The 20323-nt window shown below is 43.3% G+C and overlaps 1 protein-coding gene and 1 non-coding gene across 6 annotated transcripts in view; one reads left to right on the forward strand and one right to left on the reverse strand.

Moving 5' to 3' along the window:
- MICU1 (mitochondrial calcium uptake 1) overlaps positions 1-20323 on the forward strand; it is a 264556-nt gene that overhangs the window by 218258 nt on the left and 25975 nt on the right. The window lies entirely within an intron of this gene.
- On the reverse strand, positions 4024-4129 carry LOC123566954 (U6 spliceosomal RNA). Its single transcript, XR_006689670.1, has one exon. It is a non-coding gene; the product is annotated as a U6 spliceosomal RNA (small nuclear RNA).

The following is a 20323-nucleotide window of genomic DNA, read 5'->3' on the forward strand; positions in this document are numbered from 1 at the left end:
GCCATTGCACTCCAGCCTGGGCAACAGAGTGAGACTCCATCTCGAACAATCAATCAATCAACAGAAATATATTCTCTCGTAATTCTAAAGGCCCAAAATCAGAAATTAAGATGTTGGCAGGGCCACCACCCTCCACAGACTCTAGAGAAGATGCCTTCCTTGCCTCTGCCAGCTTCTGGTGTCTCTAGGTGTTCCTTGGCTTGTGGCTGCATGACTCCAGTCTGTGCCTCTGTCTTCATGTGGCCATCACCTCCTTCTCACTGTGTCCTTCTTTCTTCTGTCATTGGACTTAGAGCCCAGCTGGATAATCTAGGATGATCTCATCTCAAGGACCTTAATTATATCTGCAAAGACCCTGTTTCCAACAAGGTCACATTCATAGGTTCTGAGGACTAAGATGTAGACATATCTTTTTGGGGGCCACCACTTAACCCACTAGAGCAACCAAGAATTAAAAATTACCCATATGAGGCTGGGCCCCTGTAATCCCAGCACTTTGGGAGGCCAAGGCAGGTGGATCACTTGAAGTCAGGAGTTCAAAACCAGCCTGGCCAACATGGTGAAACCCTGTCTTTCCTAAAAATAGAAAACTTAGCCAGGTGTCATAGCACATACCTGTAATCCCAGCTACTCAGGAGGCTGGGGCAGGAGAATCACTGGAACTCAGGAGGCAGAGGTTGCAGTGAGCTGAGATCACACTACTGCACTCCAGTCTAGGTGACAGAGCAAGACTCTTTCTCAAAAAAAAAAAAATCACCCATATGTAATCTACAAAAATAAAAGCAAACAAAAAATGTGAATTTAACTGTGACAATACCAACCACTATAATCCTAGCACTTTGGGAGGCCAAGGCAGGAGGATCCCCTGAGACCAGGAGCTCAAGACCAGCGTGGTCAACAGTGAGACCCCATCTCTGTTTTTTAAAATAAACAATAAATGTAAAAAAGAAAAAGAAAATGTATCTATCTGTTTAACAGCCTAATTTTTTTTTCTTTTAGAAACCTAACTATCTGGCCGGGGGTGGTGGCTCATGGCTGTAATCCCAGCACCTTGGGAGGCTGAGGCGGGTGAATCACAAGGTCAGGAATTCAAGACCATCCTGGCTAATTCGGTGAAACCCCATGTCTACTAAAAATACAAAAAATTAGCCGGGTGTGGTGGCAGGTGCTTGTAGTCCCAGCTACTTGGGAGGCTGAGGCAGGAGAATGGCATGAACTCGGGAGGCGGAGCTTGCAGTGAGCCGAGATTGCGCCACTGCACTCCAGCCTGGGCGACAGAGTGAGACTCCGTCTCAAAAAATAAAAATAAAAAAGAAAGAAACCTAACTATCATCTTTACCTGAGTAACGTCAGTTGATCTTTCAAGGGGAAGATTCAAGTGTTACTTCCTCAGAGAGGCCTTACCTGACTACTCAGTATAAATTATAAACAACTATATTGCCTACAGCTTTTTTTTTTTTTTTGAGTCATATGTCTGTCTACAACTTTTACAATTAAAAAAAAAAAAAGGAGTTAACCTAAAACCTTCTGCATTTCACTATTGTAATCAGTTCTTAACTGCACATAATTGGGCATGAGCTTGAATTTCCACAAATACGGCTAGTCATATGGGGCAGAGACTACTGACTACAACATTTGGTACATAGATGAGACGTCCTCAGTGAATGTTTTTTGGGATTTTTTTTTTTTTTTTTTTTTTTTTTTTTTGAGACGGAGTCTCGTTGTGTCACCCAGGCTGGAGTACAGGGGCGTGATCTCAGCTCACTGCAATCTCCACTTCCTGGGTTTAAGCGATTTTCCCACCTCAGCCTACTGAGTAGCTGGGATTACAGGTGCCCGCCACCACACCCGGCTGATTTTTGTATTTTTAGTAGAGACAGGGTTTCATCATGTTAGCCAGGCTGGTCTCAAACTCCTGACCTCTGGTGATCCACCTGCCTCGGCCTCCCAAAGTGCTGGGATTACAGGTGTGAGCCACCATGCCCAGCCAATAGATGTTTATTAATTGAATTATTCTTCAAATATTCAGGAGCTCAAAAAAATAGGCACTATCGACTGGGCACTTTGGCTCACACCTGTAATCCCAGCACTTTGGGAGGCCAAGGTGGGCAGATCTTGAAGTCAGGAGATTGAGACCATCCTGGCCAACATGGTGAAACCCTGTCTCTACTAAAAATACAAAAATTATCTGGACGTGGTGGCAGGTGCCTGTAGTCCCAGCTACTCGGGAGGCTGAGGCGGGAGAATCGCTTGAACCAGGGAGTCGGAGATTGCAGTGAGCCGAGATCGTGCCACTGCACTCCAGCCTGGTGACAGAGCAAGACTCCATCTCAAAACAAACAACAAAAAAATAGGTACTTTCCTTGATTCCTTACTCTCACTCACACATTTATTTCTTCAATAAATCCTTGACTTTACCTCCAAAACATACCCTGCATCCGCATCCTTTCCTCCCTCTCTCCTACCACAGCCCTCGCCTCTTTACTGGCTGTGGCTTACACAGGGCTGCCTATGCCATGGGCCTTGTATACTCTCTGAGTTCATAAAATATCATTTTCTTCCCAGTTCACTCCACTCCACATTGATCTTTTTACATTCCAACTACACTAAACTCACTTAAGGCCTTAGCTATTGGAATTAGTTAAGGCCTTTGTAGTGGTTCTTTCTACCTCAAGTGCTCTTGCCTGGGATCTCCATGTATTTATTTAGCTCCTTGTAACTCAGGTCTGATATAAATCATTTCCTCGGGAAGACCTTTTCATTCTAAAGTAGTTCCATCATCCTGTATCATATTATCTTTTTTTTATATGGCATTTATCACTCCCTGATATTGTCTCAGGTTTATGTGTTTGCTTATTATCTGTTGCACGTTACTAGAACGCTTATTTGTCTTGCTCATGGATGTATTCCATGTGCCTAGAACAACACCTGGGATAGAGGAGGAACTCAATTATATGATCAACAAATGAATGAGTGAATGAACATACTGATATATCTGAACAAGGCATAAACCTCTACCCTTCTACCCTTCCCAGCAACCCAGCGAACAAACTCCTCATGTTCTGTAACCCCCATCCTTGGACTTGACATATGCTTAACCTTCTTCCGTGTTGTAATTTTTAACTGTTCATGTGTTGAGGTGCGCACAGAAGACTAGCATGCGCTCAGCTAGCCTTTCCAAGTCCTTCCATGCTCCCAGATGTCCCTGTCTCTTACAGGCTCTCCTTGGGCTCTGCCCAGGCCTTTGCTTTTAAACCTCCTTTCTCCTGACCTGGACTAGTGATTTTTTCCATTGGTTTGAGTTCTACATGAATTACAGGCCTCTCCTCCTTGCTCCACAGAACCAAGGAATTTTACTGCTGAGATGAATCTTAGAAAAGAGGAAGAAATGTATAGTGGTTAAGAGCAGAGGCTCTGAAGTCAGACTGCCTGGATTTGAATGTCTCCATCATTTACTAGCTGGGTAGCTTTGAGCAGTTTCTGAACTTAATTTCTGTGTTTATTTTATTTTTATATATTTTTTTATTTTTTTGAGACAGGGTCTCGCTGTCACCCAGACTGGAGTGCAGTGGTACGATCTTGGCTCACCGCAACCTCCACTTTCCAGGGTCAAGAGATTCTCCTGCCTCAGCCTCCTGAGTAGCTGGGATTACAGGCACATGCCACCACACCTGGCTAATTTTTGTATTTTTAATAGAGATGGGGTTTCACTATGTTGGCCAGGCTGGTCTTGAACTCCTGACCTCAAATGATCACCCACCTCAGCTTCCCAAAGTGCTGAGATTACAGGCGTGAGCCACCGTGCCAGGCCCTCTGTGTTTTTTTAAATATAGATAAAAATAGTTATCCCTTGGTATCCTCAGGGGTTTGGCTCCAGGACCGCCCACCCCCCCCCCCACACACACACAGTTACAAAATCTTTGGGTGCTGAAGTCCCATATATGAAATGGTGGCATAGTATTTTTGTATATAACCCATACATATCTTTCCACATACTTTATTTCTTTATTTTTAAATCATCATCAAAATATGGAACACTTCACGAATTTATGTGTCGTCCTTGCACAAGGGCCACGCTAATCTTCTCCAGATCATTCCGGTTTGAGTATATGTGCTGCCGGATGAGCGCTAGGTGCGGGTGACCCTTGAACAGCACGGGATTAGCTGTTTTCACCCCACACAGTTGAAAATCCTAGGATAACTTTGGACTCCCCAAAAACTTAACTACTAATAGCCCACTGTTGACCAAAAGCATTACTGATACCATATAGTCAATTAACACATAAACTAGCATCTATATATTTTTTATGAATTCACTACATACCTTTTTCCTAATTTTTTTTTTTTTGGTACTTCTATGTTGTGTGGTCCATCTATGAGGTTTTCCAAATTGTCATAAGTCTCCAAAAAGTTTTCCAATGTAATTTATTGAAAAAAAAATCTGCTTGTAAGTGGACCTATGCAGTTCAAGCCTGTGTTGTTCCAGGGTCAACTGTACTTTAAATTATCTCAAGATTACGTATAATACCCAATACTATGTAAATGCTATGTAAATAGTTGTTATGCTGTATTTTTTAATTTGTAATAGTTTATTGCTGTGTTGTTACTTTCTACTGGTTTTATTTTCTTAAATTTTATTTTATTCATTTGTTTTTTTTTTTTTTTTTTTTGAGATGGAGTTTCGCTCTGTTGACCAGGCTGGGCTGGAGTACAGTGGCGTGATCTCAACTCACTGCGACCTCCGCCTCCCAGATTCAAGCGATCCTCCTGCCTCAGCCTCCCAAGTAGCTGAGATTTCAGGTGCCCACCACCATGCCCAACTAATTTTTGTATTTTTAGTAGAGACAGGGTTTCGCCACGTTGGCCAGGCTGGTCTTGAACTCCTGGCCTCAGGTGATCCACCCGCCTTGGCCTCCCAAAGTGCTGGGATTACAGGCGTGGCCACTGCACCCAACATTTTCTTAAATATTTTTGATCTGCAGTTGGTTGAATCCATGGCTATGGAATCTACACATATGAAGGACCAACTGGACCCACCTCATAGGGTTGTGAGATTAAATCTACATAAAACACTTACGTTTGTGGCTGTCATGTGGTGAACGATTAGTCAATGTCAGCTGCTTCTGTTATGAAGTTGATAATTTAAACAAAATTTAGTGTGGCTCAAGTATTTATTCAGCCAAAAGCAATAGGTACTGTGCTGGGCACCAGGTTCCACCCTCAAGAAGCTCAGAGTCTAATAGGGGAGAAAGGTAAGTGTAGAAGCAGTTCCAGTTGGGTATGATAAGTGCTGATTAGAGTAAGAGGATCTAGGAGCTTAAAAGTGGGGGCCCTAATTCATACCAGTGGTTGGGAAAGAGTGAGGCCAGAGTAGAGACAGCAGTACTTTTTGTCGGGCTTCTGCTGTGAGTCTCAGCTGTCTTTATTTTTTCCCAAAAGGTTAGACACCTTCAGAAATTGGAACCTTCTAGGCCATGGCACTGTCTCTTCCTTGGCTATTTTAGAGGTTACAAACCAGTCTTTAGGCATAATTTAGCACAGAATTTCCCAAACAGCACTGTGAAGAACACTGTATACTGCAATATGATGATGGTTCTGTGGATTTAAAAAAAAAAAAGAAGGTATTCCATGGTTGAAATAAGTTTGGAAAATGCCAGAATTATATAGAATTTCTTCCTGCAGCACTCCTCCTGCCAACTTTTTAATATGTGAATGTGCATTATTAATCTCCAGAAGAGGGATATAGTTCCCAAATTTGATTTACCCCAGACTGTCTTTTAATAACTTACAGAGTTAATGTTCCTTGGAATAATTTGAAAGATCCAGGCAGGTGGCCACTGCAGATTTACCATATTAGAATGTAGTCCAGTTCCTCCAGAGTAAAAAATGTCATATTTCTTTTTTTTCTTTTTTCTTTTTTTTTTTTTTCATTTTTGTTTGCCCTTCCTACCATTTGAAAAAAAAAATCAAATTTAATTGAGGCTGTTTCTTTAGTTCTGCATGACCCATGTGAGAATAACAACCATCAGAAAATAATGAAGTGTTTTCAATGAGTTCTGACCATTTGAAGAAAGAACCTTTCTCCATGAAATACTGCATGTCTCCACTATCAGGCATCTCTTTGTTTAGCACTTAAGAAGAAATGGTTCTATAGCTCATTCGTACACACACTGGGCATAAAATTAGATCTATGACCTCTCAGTGGCTGGCTGATTGATTTAAGTGGTCTGCTGAAGAAGGTAATGGAAAATTGAACATGACTCCTTTCCCAATGGCTTCCTATGATGAAAACGTTAGAAATTATTTGAGCTGGAGCTCTAGAGTGAGCTTCGGCCTGTATAACTCAGAATATTCCAATTTCTGCCAGGAGAATAAAAGGTTTCTAGGTACAGTAAAGCTCCACTGTAAAGCACCTCAGGATAGTACGGATGCAGTAAACCTGTGGGTTCAGTTACGTCCTCAGTGTACTTTGAACTATAAAATCAGAAAATAATCACACAAATACAGTCCCTGGTCTTTACTATTCATGCCCCTGCACAATTCTGCTTAGACTGAAAATCATAATTTATGGCATAGTTGGCCTTGATTCTTTGTAGTTATTCTATATGTGCAGTTTACCTTATTATCTGACGAGTCAAGAGAATAAATAATAAAATCTATGGCATAACTCCCACAGGAGCTTTCTGCAACCCCAAGTATTTTTTCTGAAGTTTTAGTCACATCATCAAGTGGTCTCAGTTTCTTTTGTCTCTGGAGGGACAAGGATGGCAGAGATGACCTCTGAGAACCTTTGTGGCTTTCAAATTCTTTGAGTCTAATAATTGGAATGAGTAAGGGAGCCTCAAGTATTTTGTCATTTAGGCTCTGACTGGATTGTTGGGGAAGTCAGAAATTACTGATGGAGTCAGCAATTTCTAGCACACGACAAATTCTTATATTCTGAACAGCTGTCTTTGACAGCCAAGCTGCTACCCTCTCCTGAACTTTAACAGTCCGGTAGTGCTGTCCTATCGAGGACTGTGAGGCCATCACACATCTGGAGCACTAATAGCAACTCTCATTTCATAGCAGTTTCTCTGTGCCAGGCACAACGCTTAGTGCTTTATGCCTGTTATCGCTTTTAATCTTTAAAACCTGAATTATCCTCATTCATCTTCATTTTATGGATGAGGAAAATACCAAATGAAACCACTTGATCGTGGTTACCCAGCTAAGAGGTGGAAGAGCCAGGATTCAACCTCAGTTCTCTCTAATTCCACGTCTGTGTTCTTTCCACACCATCATGTTGCCTCTCAGGATACTCCACAATTCTGTTAGAGTCTGAAAATCTTTGCTGAAGCACAATCCAAGGGGCACTGTGGCTTTACCATTTCAAACCATGCTTCACAGTAGCACTCGGAAGATAAGACTCTGGGCTATTTTTTCCCAGTTGCTTTTGGCTAAGAGTTGACCATTCTTAGGGTGAGAATCAAAAGTCCTTTTGATAAACTATGATGTTTTGGAGATAGTGCCTTTCTCTTGAATATGAAATGTGACCTTTTTTTCCCCCTACAGTTGTCATAGGAACGCCTTAGTAGACACATTCATGATCTTTACCTTTGGAACCATATTACTTTTCACTGAGGAAACCAATACACAAAAGCCTAAAGTCACTTAAATAAAGTCATGTAGCGGGAAAGTTGATTTCCCTTTAAGGGATACCACAGACCAGAAAAAGGCATGTATGCTAAGCTGCGCTTTTCTCAACATCAAAATACGGGATATAGATACACCTTCTAATGACCAAGGTGTTCCTCACCACCTCCACTCATTGATATACCAGTGCTCTGTTGCACTTTTAGACACTCTTCTAACATCTAGCATTTATTGAGAGTTAACTATATGCAAGAAATTGTGCTGAACATACATTTTGGTTTTAAGTTCAAACCTGAGTTTGAGTCCCTGCTATTCACTAGTTTTGTGACCTTGAACAAATTCCTTAAGTTCTCAAAGCCTTGGTTTCCAGATCTGTAGAATGCTGATAGTAGAATACTTGTTTCAGGGTTATCATGAAAATAAAAAGATAATACTATATTGATATACTAGGTTGACATTAAAATTATACCAAACTGCCTGTTCTGGTTTTCAGCCCATAGGTGCTGGCTTGCTTCTGCCTGTTTATCTTATTAGGGGGCTGGAAACAACCTATACCAACATGGCAGCATCATAAAAAGGTTTTTTTTTGTTTGTTTTAAATCACCCTTAAAAAAAAAAAAAGCACCAGCCGGGCACAGTAACTCAAGCCTGTAATCCTAGCACTTTGGGAGGCCGAGACAGGCGGATCACGAAGTCAGGAGATCGAGACCATCCTGGCTAACACGGTGAAACCCCATCTCTACTAAAAAATACAAAAAACTAGCTGGGCATGGTGGCGGGCGCCTGTAGTCCCAGCTACTCGGGAGGCTGAGGCAGGAGAATGGCGTAAACCCGGGAGGCAGAGCTTGCAGTGAGCTGAGATCCGGGCACTGCACTCCAGCCTGGGCAACAGAGCGAGACTCTGTCTCAAAAAAAAAAAAAAAAGCACTAGATAAGGCTTACTCTTTGTTCTCTGAGAAAGTGCAATCTACTGCTTTTTTAAGTCACTTTTGACATTTTTATTAGCTTAGAAGTTCTAAGTTGTTTATACTTATTAATGAGGATTGAAGCTTCTATCTTCTCCTAAGTTTCATCATTCATCCAAAAATTATTGGTATCTCTGCCTTCAGAAGCCTTTATTAAGTGAGTTCTCTGTTCCTAGGAATATCTAACCCCTATTGATATGTCTGGTATCTTCAGCATTGAAGTGAGATTCATTAGACTGTAAAGTCCCAAAGACTTGAACCATGTTTTCTACATCTTTGTGTCCTATTCAGAGCCTAGAACAATTCTTCATATAAACAGATGTTCGTTTATGTTATGTAAATGAATTAATTCTGTACCTTTCCAGGTCCTGCAAAGGATGACGAAATACTCTAGTAAGAGCATAGAGTGAAGGGAAGAGTGTTAGGACTGTAGCACCTTCCCATGTCATTAATTTCGTTTGACTCCTTGAGCAGGTCACTTCTCTGACCCTCAGATTGGAGTTCTGAGTAATCTCTAAGGGTTCATGCAGATTTGAAATTGTATGATTATAACTAAACCAGCTTTTTACTGAATGAAGTAATGTTTCAAGTGACATGTCATAGCCTAAAATTATATTCAAATCTATGGCCTCACAGAGACTGTTAACCCAACTTGTCTATGTGAAATCTTTGTGAAAGTGAACTGACTTATAATTGTCAGGTACATTTGAAGTAAGTGCAAGACTTGAATTCCCAAAAGAAGTGTGGCAGTTTTAATTTATTTCCTTGTTAGGAAATGTACAACTTAATTAGACCTTGGCTAGTTTCCCTGTAAGATCTAATTTATGGAGTTTGGTATAGTAGGTAAAACAGAATGATGGTTCTGTAAAATGCACTGTATCAAAAAATGAGTGCAGGCTGGGCACAGTGGCACAACCCTGTAATCCCAGCACTTTGGGAGGCCAAAGCAGGTGGATCAGGAGGTCAGGAGTTTGAGAACAGCCTGGTCAACATGGTGAAACTCTGTCTCTACTAAAAAAAAAAATACAAAAATTAGCCAGTCATGGTGGCACCCACCTGTAATCCCAGCTACTTGGGAGGCTGAAACAGGAGAATTGCTTGAACCCAGGAGGCAGAGGTTGCAGTGAGCCAAGACTGTGCCACTGCACTCCAGCCTGGGCAACAGAGCGAGACTCTATCTCAGGGAAGAAAAAAAATGAATGAGTGCAGGCTGGGGGCAGTGGCACAACCCTGTAATCCCAGCACTTTGGGAGGCTGAGGAGTTCCAGACCAGGTTGGGACTCTGTCTCTACAAAAAATACTTTAAAATTAGTCAGGCATCGTGTCACACACCTCTAGTCCCAACTACTCAAGAGGCTGAGGCACGAGGATCAATTGAGTCCCGGAGGTTGAGGCTACAGTGAGCTATGATCATGCCACTGCACTCCAGCCTGGGTGACAGAATGAGAAGCTGTATCAAAAAAAAAAAAGGTGGCGGGGGATGAGGGATGAGTGCAGCTCTATATAAAGTAGCAGTTGAGGAACTTCAAAAAGACATTGCCTTGTCCGGGCACAGTGGCTCACACCTGTAATCCCAGCACTTTAGGAGGCTGAAGCAGGCAGATCACCTGAAGTCAGGAGTTCAAGACCAGCCTGGCCAACATGGGGAAACCCTCTCTGCTAAATATACAAAAATTAGCCTGGTGTGGTGGCAGGCACCTGTAATCCCAGCTACTCAGAAGGCTGAGGTGGGAGAATTGCTTGAACCCAGAGGCAGAGGTTGTAGTGAGCCAAGATCACGCAACTGTACTCCAGCCTGGGCGACAGAGCGAGACTCCGTCCCCCACCAAAAAAAAAAAAAAAGACATTCCAAATCATAAATGCCTTCCGCACTGGCCAGTTTATGTGATTCAGAGTGTGAACACAGCATAGCTGGGTTCTCTGCTCAAGATCTTAACAAGGATGAAATCACAGTGTTGTCGGTGGGGGCTTCATTTTCATCCGGAGTTCAGGGTCCTCTTCAAAGTTCTTTCCTGCTGTTGGCAGAATTCAAGTCCTTTCAGTTGTAGGACCAAGGATTCCTTTTCCTTGCTGGCTATTGGCCAGTCATTGCTCTCAGCAGATGACTACAGCTCCTTGCCACCAGTCCCCTCACAGCATGGCAGCTCACTTCAGAACCAGCAACGGAATCTCTCGCCTTAGTCTGCTAAGATGGATTCTTACATAAGGTAGTTCTAGGACTGACTAGCCCTTCACCTTTCTCATATACAGTAACCTCATCACAGGATTATCGTAGTCACAGGTTCTGCCCACTTGAGGAGAGGGGATTACACAGGATATGTGGACCAGAAGGTGGGAATACTGGGCAGGGGGCACCTCAGAATTCTGCTCAGCACACCAGCCATCATTATAGAAACCTACACCTTTGGTGGTCTTTTTTTTTTTTTTTTTTTTTTTGAGACGGAGTCTCGCTCTGCCGCCCAGGCTGGAGTGCAGTGGCCGGATCTCAGCTCACTGCAAGCTCCGCCTCCCGGGTTCACGCCATTCTCCTGCCTCAGCCTCCCCAGTAGCTGGGACTACAGGCGCCCGCCACCTCGCCCGGCTAGTTTTTTGTATTTCTTAGTAGAGACGGGGTTTCACCGTGTCAGCCAGGATGGTCTCGATCTCCTGACCTCGTGATCCGCCCGCCTCGGCCTCCCAAAGTGCTGGGATTACAGGCTTGAGCCACCGCGCCCGGCCTCCTTTGGTGTTCTTATTCGAGAGCTTCTGAAGATAGGGACATTTTAACTGATTTAAATTTTAGGGCTGGAAGATAACTTAGAAATCATTTTGTTTAAACCCTTACTTTATTTTTTGGTTTTTTGTTTGGTTGGTTGGTTTTTTTGAGACAGAGTCTTGCTCTGTCGCCCAGGCTAGAGTGTGTGGCGTAATCTCAGCTCACTACAACCTCCGCCTCCTGGGTTCTAGCGATTCTTCTGTCTCAGCCTCCCAGGTAGCTGGGATTACAGGCACGTGCTATCACGCCCAGCTAGTTTTTATATTTTTAGTAGAGACAGGGTTTTACCATGTTGGCCAGGCTGGTCTTGAACTCCTGACTTCGGGTGATCTGCCCAGCTCGGCCTCCCAAAGTGTTGGGATTACAGACGTGCCCAGCCTACTTTATTGTTTTTAACATTCATGAAGGGAAATGACTTGCTGAAATCACAGACCAGAAGTTCAGGTTCAGCAACTTCCACACCAGGGTTCTCATTAGTACCCTAGCACCTACTGCTGCTAGAAGGACCTAGAGAATTACATCAAGGACTCAATGCTTTTATGTGATGGCAGAAAGTTGGGCAAATTCACAGCAAGAATGTAGGGGAGAGCATCCCCCAGACAGCAAAGACATGGCAGGAAGGCAAGAGTGTCACAAAGACATGTAAGGAAGAGATTCCAACAGGAAAAAAGCTCCTATTTTATAAATTCTTTTAAAATTTGTGGGAGGCAAGCTCTTGCACTTCATTTCATCATTACATTTGATAAAAACATTTATATGTGAAGAGGAGTGTTGGCCAGGATTCCATTCATTTAAGACAGAGTCATCAATTTTTAAAGTAAAATTATTCATGATGTAGGCAAGGAAGCTCAAATTCTGAAATAAATGTTTGCTTTATGAGGCATTTTCTCTGCAGAGACCTGGTTTATTTTCCCAAATTTAAAGTCACTTAGCAATTCTAAAGATTGATTCTGGCTTATGATCACTTTGAATATATTGTGATTTAGTAAAATTAGGTAAGTGCCCTAAGGAGGAGGAGAGCTGCTTTGGGGATTCATGATTACCATCACAAAGAGAAGAGATGGGGGTAGGATAAACTGTTAAAGCATCCACATAAATAGATAAGGAAAGACAAAATCAGCCAACATTACATCCCACTGAGAAAAAGATCAGAAAAAGAATGGTTACTAGAATTACATCAATATTGGGAAAGTATAGAGAGGAATATTTATTATAAGCATTGCTTCTTTGGGGGTTTACTACCTTAAGAGGTTTACTACCTTGAGAAGCCCTGGGAAGGTTTAATAAGCCCATTGGCTCATAGCCTGTAATCCCAGAATTTTGGGAGGCCAAGGTGGGTGGTTCGCTTGAGCCCAGGCGTTCAAGACCAGCCTGGGCAACATGGTGAAACCCCATCTCTACAAAAAATACAAAAATTAGCCAGGCATGGTGGTGCGAGCCTGTAGTCCTAGCTACTTTGGAGGCTGAAGAGGGAGGATCATTTGAGCCCAGGATGTTGAGGCTGCAATGAGCGGTGCCCTCACTACTGCACTCCAGCCTGAGCAACAGACCAAGACCCTGTCTTAATTAAAACAAAAAAAATTTTAAAATTTTTTAAAAATGCAAAAACTAGCCAGGTGTGGTATAATCCACACTTGTAGTCCCAGTTACCAGGGAGGCTGAGGCAGGAGGATCAGGAGCCCAGGAGGCAGAAGTTGCAGTGAACCATGATCTTGCCACAGCACTCTAGCCTGAGCAACAGAACCAAGGCCCTGTCTCAAAAAAACAAACAAAAAAGACACTGGTAAAGGTGACTATTTAGTCTTTAATTTCAACAAACCGAATTTAAATATATCAGTTGCTCTCAGTTTAGCCATCAGAGACTCAGACTCTGTTGTAGCTGACCCCCATAGAGCACCAAGGAAATAATTTCTTAAAGAGAAGGGGAAAAGGTACCCTCTTCTCAAGACTGAGATAAGAGTAAATAAGGAACTGGTTAAATAAATAAGTAAATTATGATCCATCCTGTCAGTGGAATACTATGCAGCTGTTGAATGCAGCTGCTCATGTCCACCTGGAATTATTTCTAAGATATGTTGTTAGAGTAAAGCAAAACAGTATTTAGTACACCACCATTTTGTGGGAAAAGGGAAGAAGCAAAGAGTAAATGTTTGATTTTATGTGGACAGAATATTTCTGGGGAAACTGGTGATATTGATTGTCTCTGAACGACTGGGTGACTGGGGTATAAGGCTGGGGGAGAGACTTCACCCCTTTTGTACCATTCAGATTTTGAAGCAGATTAATATATTAGCTAATCAAAAACATCTTTTGTTTGTTTTTTGAGACAGAGTCTTGATCTGTCGACTCACTGCAGACTTGAACTCCTGGGCTCAGGTAATCCTCCCGCCTCAGTTGCCCAAGTAGCTAGGATTGCGGGAGCACACCACCATGCCCAACTAATGTTTTTTAAAATTTTTCGTAGCAATGGGGTCTTCCTCTATTGCCCAGGCTGGTCTCAAATTCTTGGCCTCCCAAACCACTAGGATTATAAGCGTGAGCCACCGCACCTATCCTAAGTAAAAACAACTTTTTAAAATAAAGCTAAGAGAATGAATATTTAAACAGTGTGAAAGGGAAAAGCAAGTTAATATTGGACAGAGTCTTGCTCTGTTGCCCAGGCTGGAGTGCAGTGGCGCCATCTCAGCTCACTGCAACCTCTGCCTCCTGGGCTCAAGTGAATCTCTTGCCTCAGCCTCCTGAGTAGCTGGGATTACAGGCGTGTGCCACCAGGCCTGGCTAATTTTGTATTTTTAGTAGAGATGTGGTTTCGCCATGTTGGCCAGTCTGGTCTCGAACTCCTGCGCTCAAGTAATCTGCCTGCCTTGGCCTTCCAAAGTGCTGGGATTACAGGCATGAGCCACCACGCTTGGCCTGTTTTAAAGGCTTTCTTTCAAGGAGACTTCACTAGTCCTCTGTAAGATTTCTTCTAATGTACTTGCCCTGCACCTTCTGTTCTAACTCTCTAATGAGGCCTTAGCACTCCTTCCTGCTTTTAATACTGTGTTCAAACAGAAACTCCCACCCCACATCACCCACTACCATACATGTGCAGTTTGTCTCTTTTCCCCTTTAGAATTCAGATACAGGCCGGGCATGGTGGCTCACGCCTGTAATCCCAGCACTTTGGGAGGTCGAGGTGGGCAGATCACCTGAGGTCAGGAGTTTGAGACCAGCCTGGCCAACATGACGAAACCCTCTCTCTACTGAAAAAAACAAAAAATTAGCCAGGCGTGGTGGCGGGCCCCTGTAATCCCAGCTACTAGGGAGACTGAGGCAGGAGAATCACTTAAACCCGGGAGGCAAGGTTGCAATGAGCTGAGATTGCACCACTGCACTCCAGCCTGGGCAACAGAGCGAGACTCCGTCTCAAAAAAAAAAAAAAAAAAAAAAAAGAATTCAGATCCAAAATGTAACTCCTACCAAATACACACTATTCCATTATATCCCATATGTGTGTATTAATATATCTGATATCTCTTCTACGTGTTTCTTCATCTTAATGTGTGTGTGTGTATGTGTGTGTATAGGTGGATATATACACAGTCTTCTCCACTAAACTGTGATTGTCCCATGGGTGTGTCAGCTGAAATCATTGACTACCTAATGGTGCTTGCAGAAATGCTAGCCCTTTGTGGACAAGATGTGATGGGGATTTTTAATAAACCCAGACACAATACTAGACAATGGCAATAAATGTTACTGCCAAGTCAGTTTGTACCAAATTAAGCATGTAAGCCCATTGAAGCCATCATCTGGGAGGATGCTCTGAGGCTCAGAAAACAGATCTTCTCTGTGGTGTGTCCTGGAAGTTAGGAGCTAGGACTAGCAGCATCACGACAGTCAGGCAGCCTGAGTACACAGGGGGTCAAAGGGCATAGGGCCTAAGAACACCGTGTAGAACAAGGAATTGTTATAATTTCCGTTACTCGTAGACTGCATTGCTCTTGGCTCCTTAAATTGTTAGTTCTCCTAAATGTTGTCCTTTCCCCTCCCCTCACCCCAGAACTAGGTTAAAATGTGTGTTTGCATTAACAAAAGATCATGGAAGAAGATACAAAAGACAGGACACATGCTCTTCAAGGAAATATCCTCCCCCTTGTTCCACCCAAAGCCATCTAGGGATGGACTTAAGAAAACAAGACGGCCGGGTGCGGTGGCTCAAGCCTGTAATCCCAGCACTTTGGGAGGCCGAGACAGGTGGATCACGAGGTCAGGAGATCGAGACCATCCTGGTTAACATGGTGAAACCCTGTCTCTACTAAAAAATACAAAAAACTAGCCGGGCGAGGTGGCGGGCGCCTGTAGTCCCAGCTACTTGGGAGGCTGAGGCAAGAGAATGGCATGAACCCGGGAGGCGGAGCTTGCAGTGAGCCAAGATTGAGCCACTGCACTGCAGCCTGGGCAACAGAGTGAGACTCCATCTCAAAAAAAAAAAAAAGAAAACAAGACATCTCTGTCAGCATTTCCAGGGCTGAAGCAGAACCATCTCCCCTCACTTAACCTTGGCCATCACCAGCCAGTTTTTTTTTCTCCACTGCAGTCCGGTAAGGCAGGAATAGTACATGGCCACACAGCTTAGAGACTGTCAGCCCAACTTGTCTCACCACCTTTCCAAATACCTTTGCATTAGGAAGAGGCGTGTAGCTCCTAACTGGGTCATGCTGCCTGAAGCTGTATCTGTGCATCAGAGGCGGCTGTGGAGAAAAACTCCCAGGGCCACGTTTGTTACATGTGCTTTTCATTGGATTGCTGTTGAATACACTTTTTAAGTTGTCCCTAAAATTGTCGGTATGAGTTCCTAGGGAATACTCAGTGTCTTCCACTGTAGGGGGTAGTCAGATCCACGGCCAACCTATAATTAATGCTGGCGCCTCACAACTCCCAGTTACTCAATTATTCATCCCTCACCAAAAGGACTTGAGTATTTCTCAGGTGACTTTTATTTAATCTAAACCCTTTCTCCTTAGGATGACAGATTCATGGAGGAATTGATATTGTCCATATATGGAAGGGATCATGTAGACCCAGTGTGTATAGAGAAAGAGCATCAGCCAAAATTCGAGACCCAGCTCTGTTACCATCTAGCATTGTGACCCTGGGCAAATTATTTCACTTCACATTTCCTCTGAGGTATCTTCCAGTTCTAAGATTCTCTGGTTCCATGTGGACCTTTGGGCTCACATCACTCCAGAGCTCTTCTGTTTAACTATTATGGTGAATAGATTTATGTATGTAGTTTCTCATGTTATGTCACACAAACTCAGGGTTTCTTTCTACTGTTGAAATGGCTAGTCATGAATCATGCCAGAGAGTAAATTGGGGACCTGACACAACTCAGATTCTGCCTGGACTTTGCAAAAAGCCAGATGGTGCCAGATTTTTGAGTACCAGTTGAGCCCACTTCTACAAATTCTCTCCCATCCCAATCTAATAGGAATCACCCAATCGCGCTTAAACCCATTGTTCAGGCAGCTGAGCCAGATTTGTACAAAAATACATGGTATTTAGAAAGCTAGGCCTTCACTGGGGTGCCTTCATGCTCCCTGTAGCCATCTTTCAGATCGGGAACTGGAATCCCAACCATCAATCAGTTAGCGTCATCAAATAGGGAGGCCAGAATTCCAGTACCAATAACTGGTCTGCATAGAAAAGTCAAGACGTGGGAGGAAAACTTGTTCTGCTTGCTGTGGTTTATGGCTTTGGATTCAGAGATATTGGAAGCAAATATGAATGAACCAACTCTCAGGACCAGCTGTCAAGCACTTGGCTTGTAATCTGCTGTCATCCCACTCATCCCAGGGGCTCCTAGTTTGACAGCTCACCAGCTAGTTAAATGTTGGCTTCCTTCACGACTCTGATTCATACCCCAGGGGCCTATAATGAGGATCTTGTACCATGAAAGGGGACCCCAGCTAGGCTGTTTGCTGGCTAACATCCCAGTGGTTTGGGCTACAGTAATTTAGCAGCCCTAGTTCTTCTTCCTATGGTAGGAAGGACACCAGAGCCCTCTCCATGTGAGATGGAACATAATCTATAACTTTCTGTGAAGAGATGGCATCTCTAATGAGACATTCTTGCTGGAGGACTCCAGAAGTCCCTGTTCTACAGCCACTTAATACCAGTTTAATGAGCCTCTCACTAGAAATTGTCAAGAGCTCTCACTGACATCCTTGAGTATTATTTAATTAATGGTTTATTTACAGGAAAGGGCACCATCTTCATGGGGAGAAGATGAGTACTTGAAATATCAAGACAATTGCAGAAGGCTGTGCCCTGAGAGAATAGAAGAACTGGGAAAGAGAAAAGGAAGTTAGAAGCTTAAGGTTGATACGAAATGCAGAAAAAAGAATGGTTAACAGAAAGTGTTCATGTGTATCTAATACAGAACAGGTTCTGATCCCCTTCTCAGGACACATTTCTGTGGTGGCGAAGAGGAGAGCTGTAGGCAATCACAGTTTGATCGCTTCCAGTTCCTTCTGATCTCATTCTGTTTTCGCTGAGTAATCTTTTGAGGTTAATCTTCTGAGGTGAATGGAGTTTCCTTAGTAGCTTTCCTACTGAGAAGTATAATGACCAGCTGTCATCATTGTAGTTCTCTTAACAGTTACTATTCTCATTGCAAATTGGCCTGATTTCTGTTCCTTCTGTGGACAGTGTAGTTAGCAGGAATAAGTTCTTCCTGAGTCAAATCAAGTATCTAGATTTGTGAGGCTAAATTTCTAAACTCTAGAGCTCTACAGTCTTATAGATTTCCCAACACACATCTCATGAATATCCACCACAGTATCTTATACTTCAGTCTTTTAGTACCAAGGAATGTTAGTTTCTTCTTCACCCTAACTCAGATCCTCGGAGAAAAGATGGTATATTTCCACCCCATCGCCACCCTCAGATTCTAGATGACACCAATAAACTCTTCTTTGTGCTAGTAAGCTGCTTCAGCAGTTGTCTGGTGCATCCCTCCACTTGAACATGAGAAAATTAAATCTAAAGAGATCAAGTGACTCCATCCGGGTCACATAGCACATTGGTGGTGGGGCCAGAACTGGAGCCCAGGTCCCGTTACTCCAAACGTTGTTTTCTAGCGCGTCACCTTGCTCCTCTGCATTGCTCCGGTATTTGCATCTGCTGATGTTGGGGGCACTGTGGTGATATATTAATTAATTCTTGCATTGCTATAAAGAACTACCTGAGACTGGGTAATTTATAAAGAAAAGAGGCTTAATTGGCTCACAGTTCCACAGGCTGTACAGGAAGCATGGCTGAGGAGGCCTCAGGAAACTTATAATCCTGGTGGAAAGTGAAGAGGAAGGAGGCACGTCTCACATGGCCAGAGCAGGAGGAAGAGAGACAGGTGGGAGGTGCCACACACTTAAACAACGAGATCTCATGAGAACTCGCTCACTATCATGAGAACAGCAAGGGGGAAATCTGCCCCAATGATCCAGTCACCTCCCACCAGGCCCCTCCTCCAACACTGGGGATTACTATTTGTTTTTGGTTTTTTGGGGTTTGTTTTGTTTTGTTTTTGTTTTTGTTTTGTTTTTATGAGACCGAGTCTTGCTCTGTAACGGAGGCTGGAGAGCAGTGGCACAATCTTGGCTCACTGCAACCTCCGCCTCCCAGGTTCAAGCAATTCTCCTGCCTCAGCCTCCTGAGTAGCTCAGACTATAGGGGCGCACCACCATGCACAGCTAATTTTTGTATTTATTTTAGTAGAGGCAGGGTTTCACCATGTTGGCCAGGCTGGTCTCAAACTCCTGACCTCAGGTGATCCACCTGCCTCAGCCTCCCAAAGTGCTGGGATTACAGGTGTGAGCCACCACGCCTGGCCTGGGAATTACAATTTGACATAAGATTTGGGTGGGGACACAAATCTAAACCATATCAGGTGTTGAATATGTGGAGGTTATAGAGGCAAAGTGAAAGATCAAATGTGAATAAAAATGACAAGATGGGCTGATAACAGGAACTGAAATCATAGGAATGCAATAAACAAGGCACTCTGGTTCTAGTTTAAGTTCACTTGGCTTCTGGATGAATCTAATGTGATGATTATAGAGAGCTCTTCATTACCAGCATAAATGGAAATTAATCCTTTTCTTTCCCTCATTTTACCTCACTTAAGAATGTGTCCAGATGCAATAACATGATTTATAGGTGTAGCTAGACCAGGTTTGAGGATAAATAAGAGAGAAGGTGGTGGAAATTGCCTGGTCCTTCCTGTCTTGTCTTTCATGAGAACCCAATTCTAACATAATTGCTAGTGTTTGACAGTAAATGTCAGGGAAAGAGAAAACGGCAAGAAAAAAGTGATTTTTTGTTGAGGTCTAAAAATATATATATTTTTAAAGAAAGATAGGCATCCTGAACTATTGGCCAGGCACACTGGGCGCAGTGGCTCACGCCTGTAATCCCAGCACTTTGAGAGGCCGAGGTGGGCAGATCACCTGAGGTCAGGAGTTCGAGACCACTCTGGCCAATATGGTGAAACTCCGTCTCTACTAAAAATATAAAAATTAGCCAGGCATGGTGGTGGGCACCAGTAGTCCCAGCTACTCAGGAGGCTGAAGCAGGAGAATCGCTTGAACCTGGAAGGCAGCAGTTGCAGTGAGCTGAGATCGCGCCACTGCACTCCAGTCTGGTGGACAGAGTAAGACTCTGTCTCAAAACAAAAAGAAAGATATGCATCCTGAACTATTAAGACAAGGGCCAGTGCATATCCCAATGGACTCAGTTGGAAGAAGTCTGGTGCAAAACCAGTAGGGAAGAGGGACAGAGCTGGGCAAGGAGGGCTCACTGTGCAGGCACTTAGCTGTCAATCAGCCACCGAGGCGTGAAGCCTTAGTGTACTCACACCACAGACAAGCCTCCTTGTTCTCACCCCCATTTATATATTTCTATAAATATATATATAAAATATATA

Source organism: Macaca fascicularis, chromosome 9, assembly GCF_037993035.2.
Source record: "Macaca fascicularis isolate 582-1 chromosome 9, T2T-MFA8v1.1".
Classification (NCBI taxonomy): Eukaryota; Metazoa; Chordata; class Mammalia; order Primates; family Cercopithecidae; genus Macaca; species Macaca fascicularis.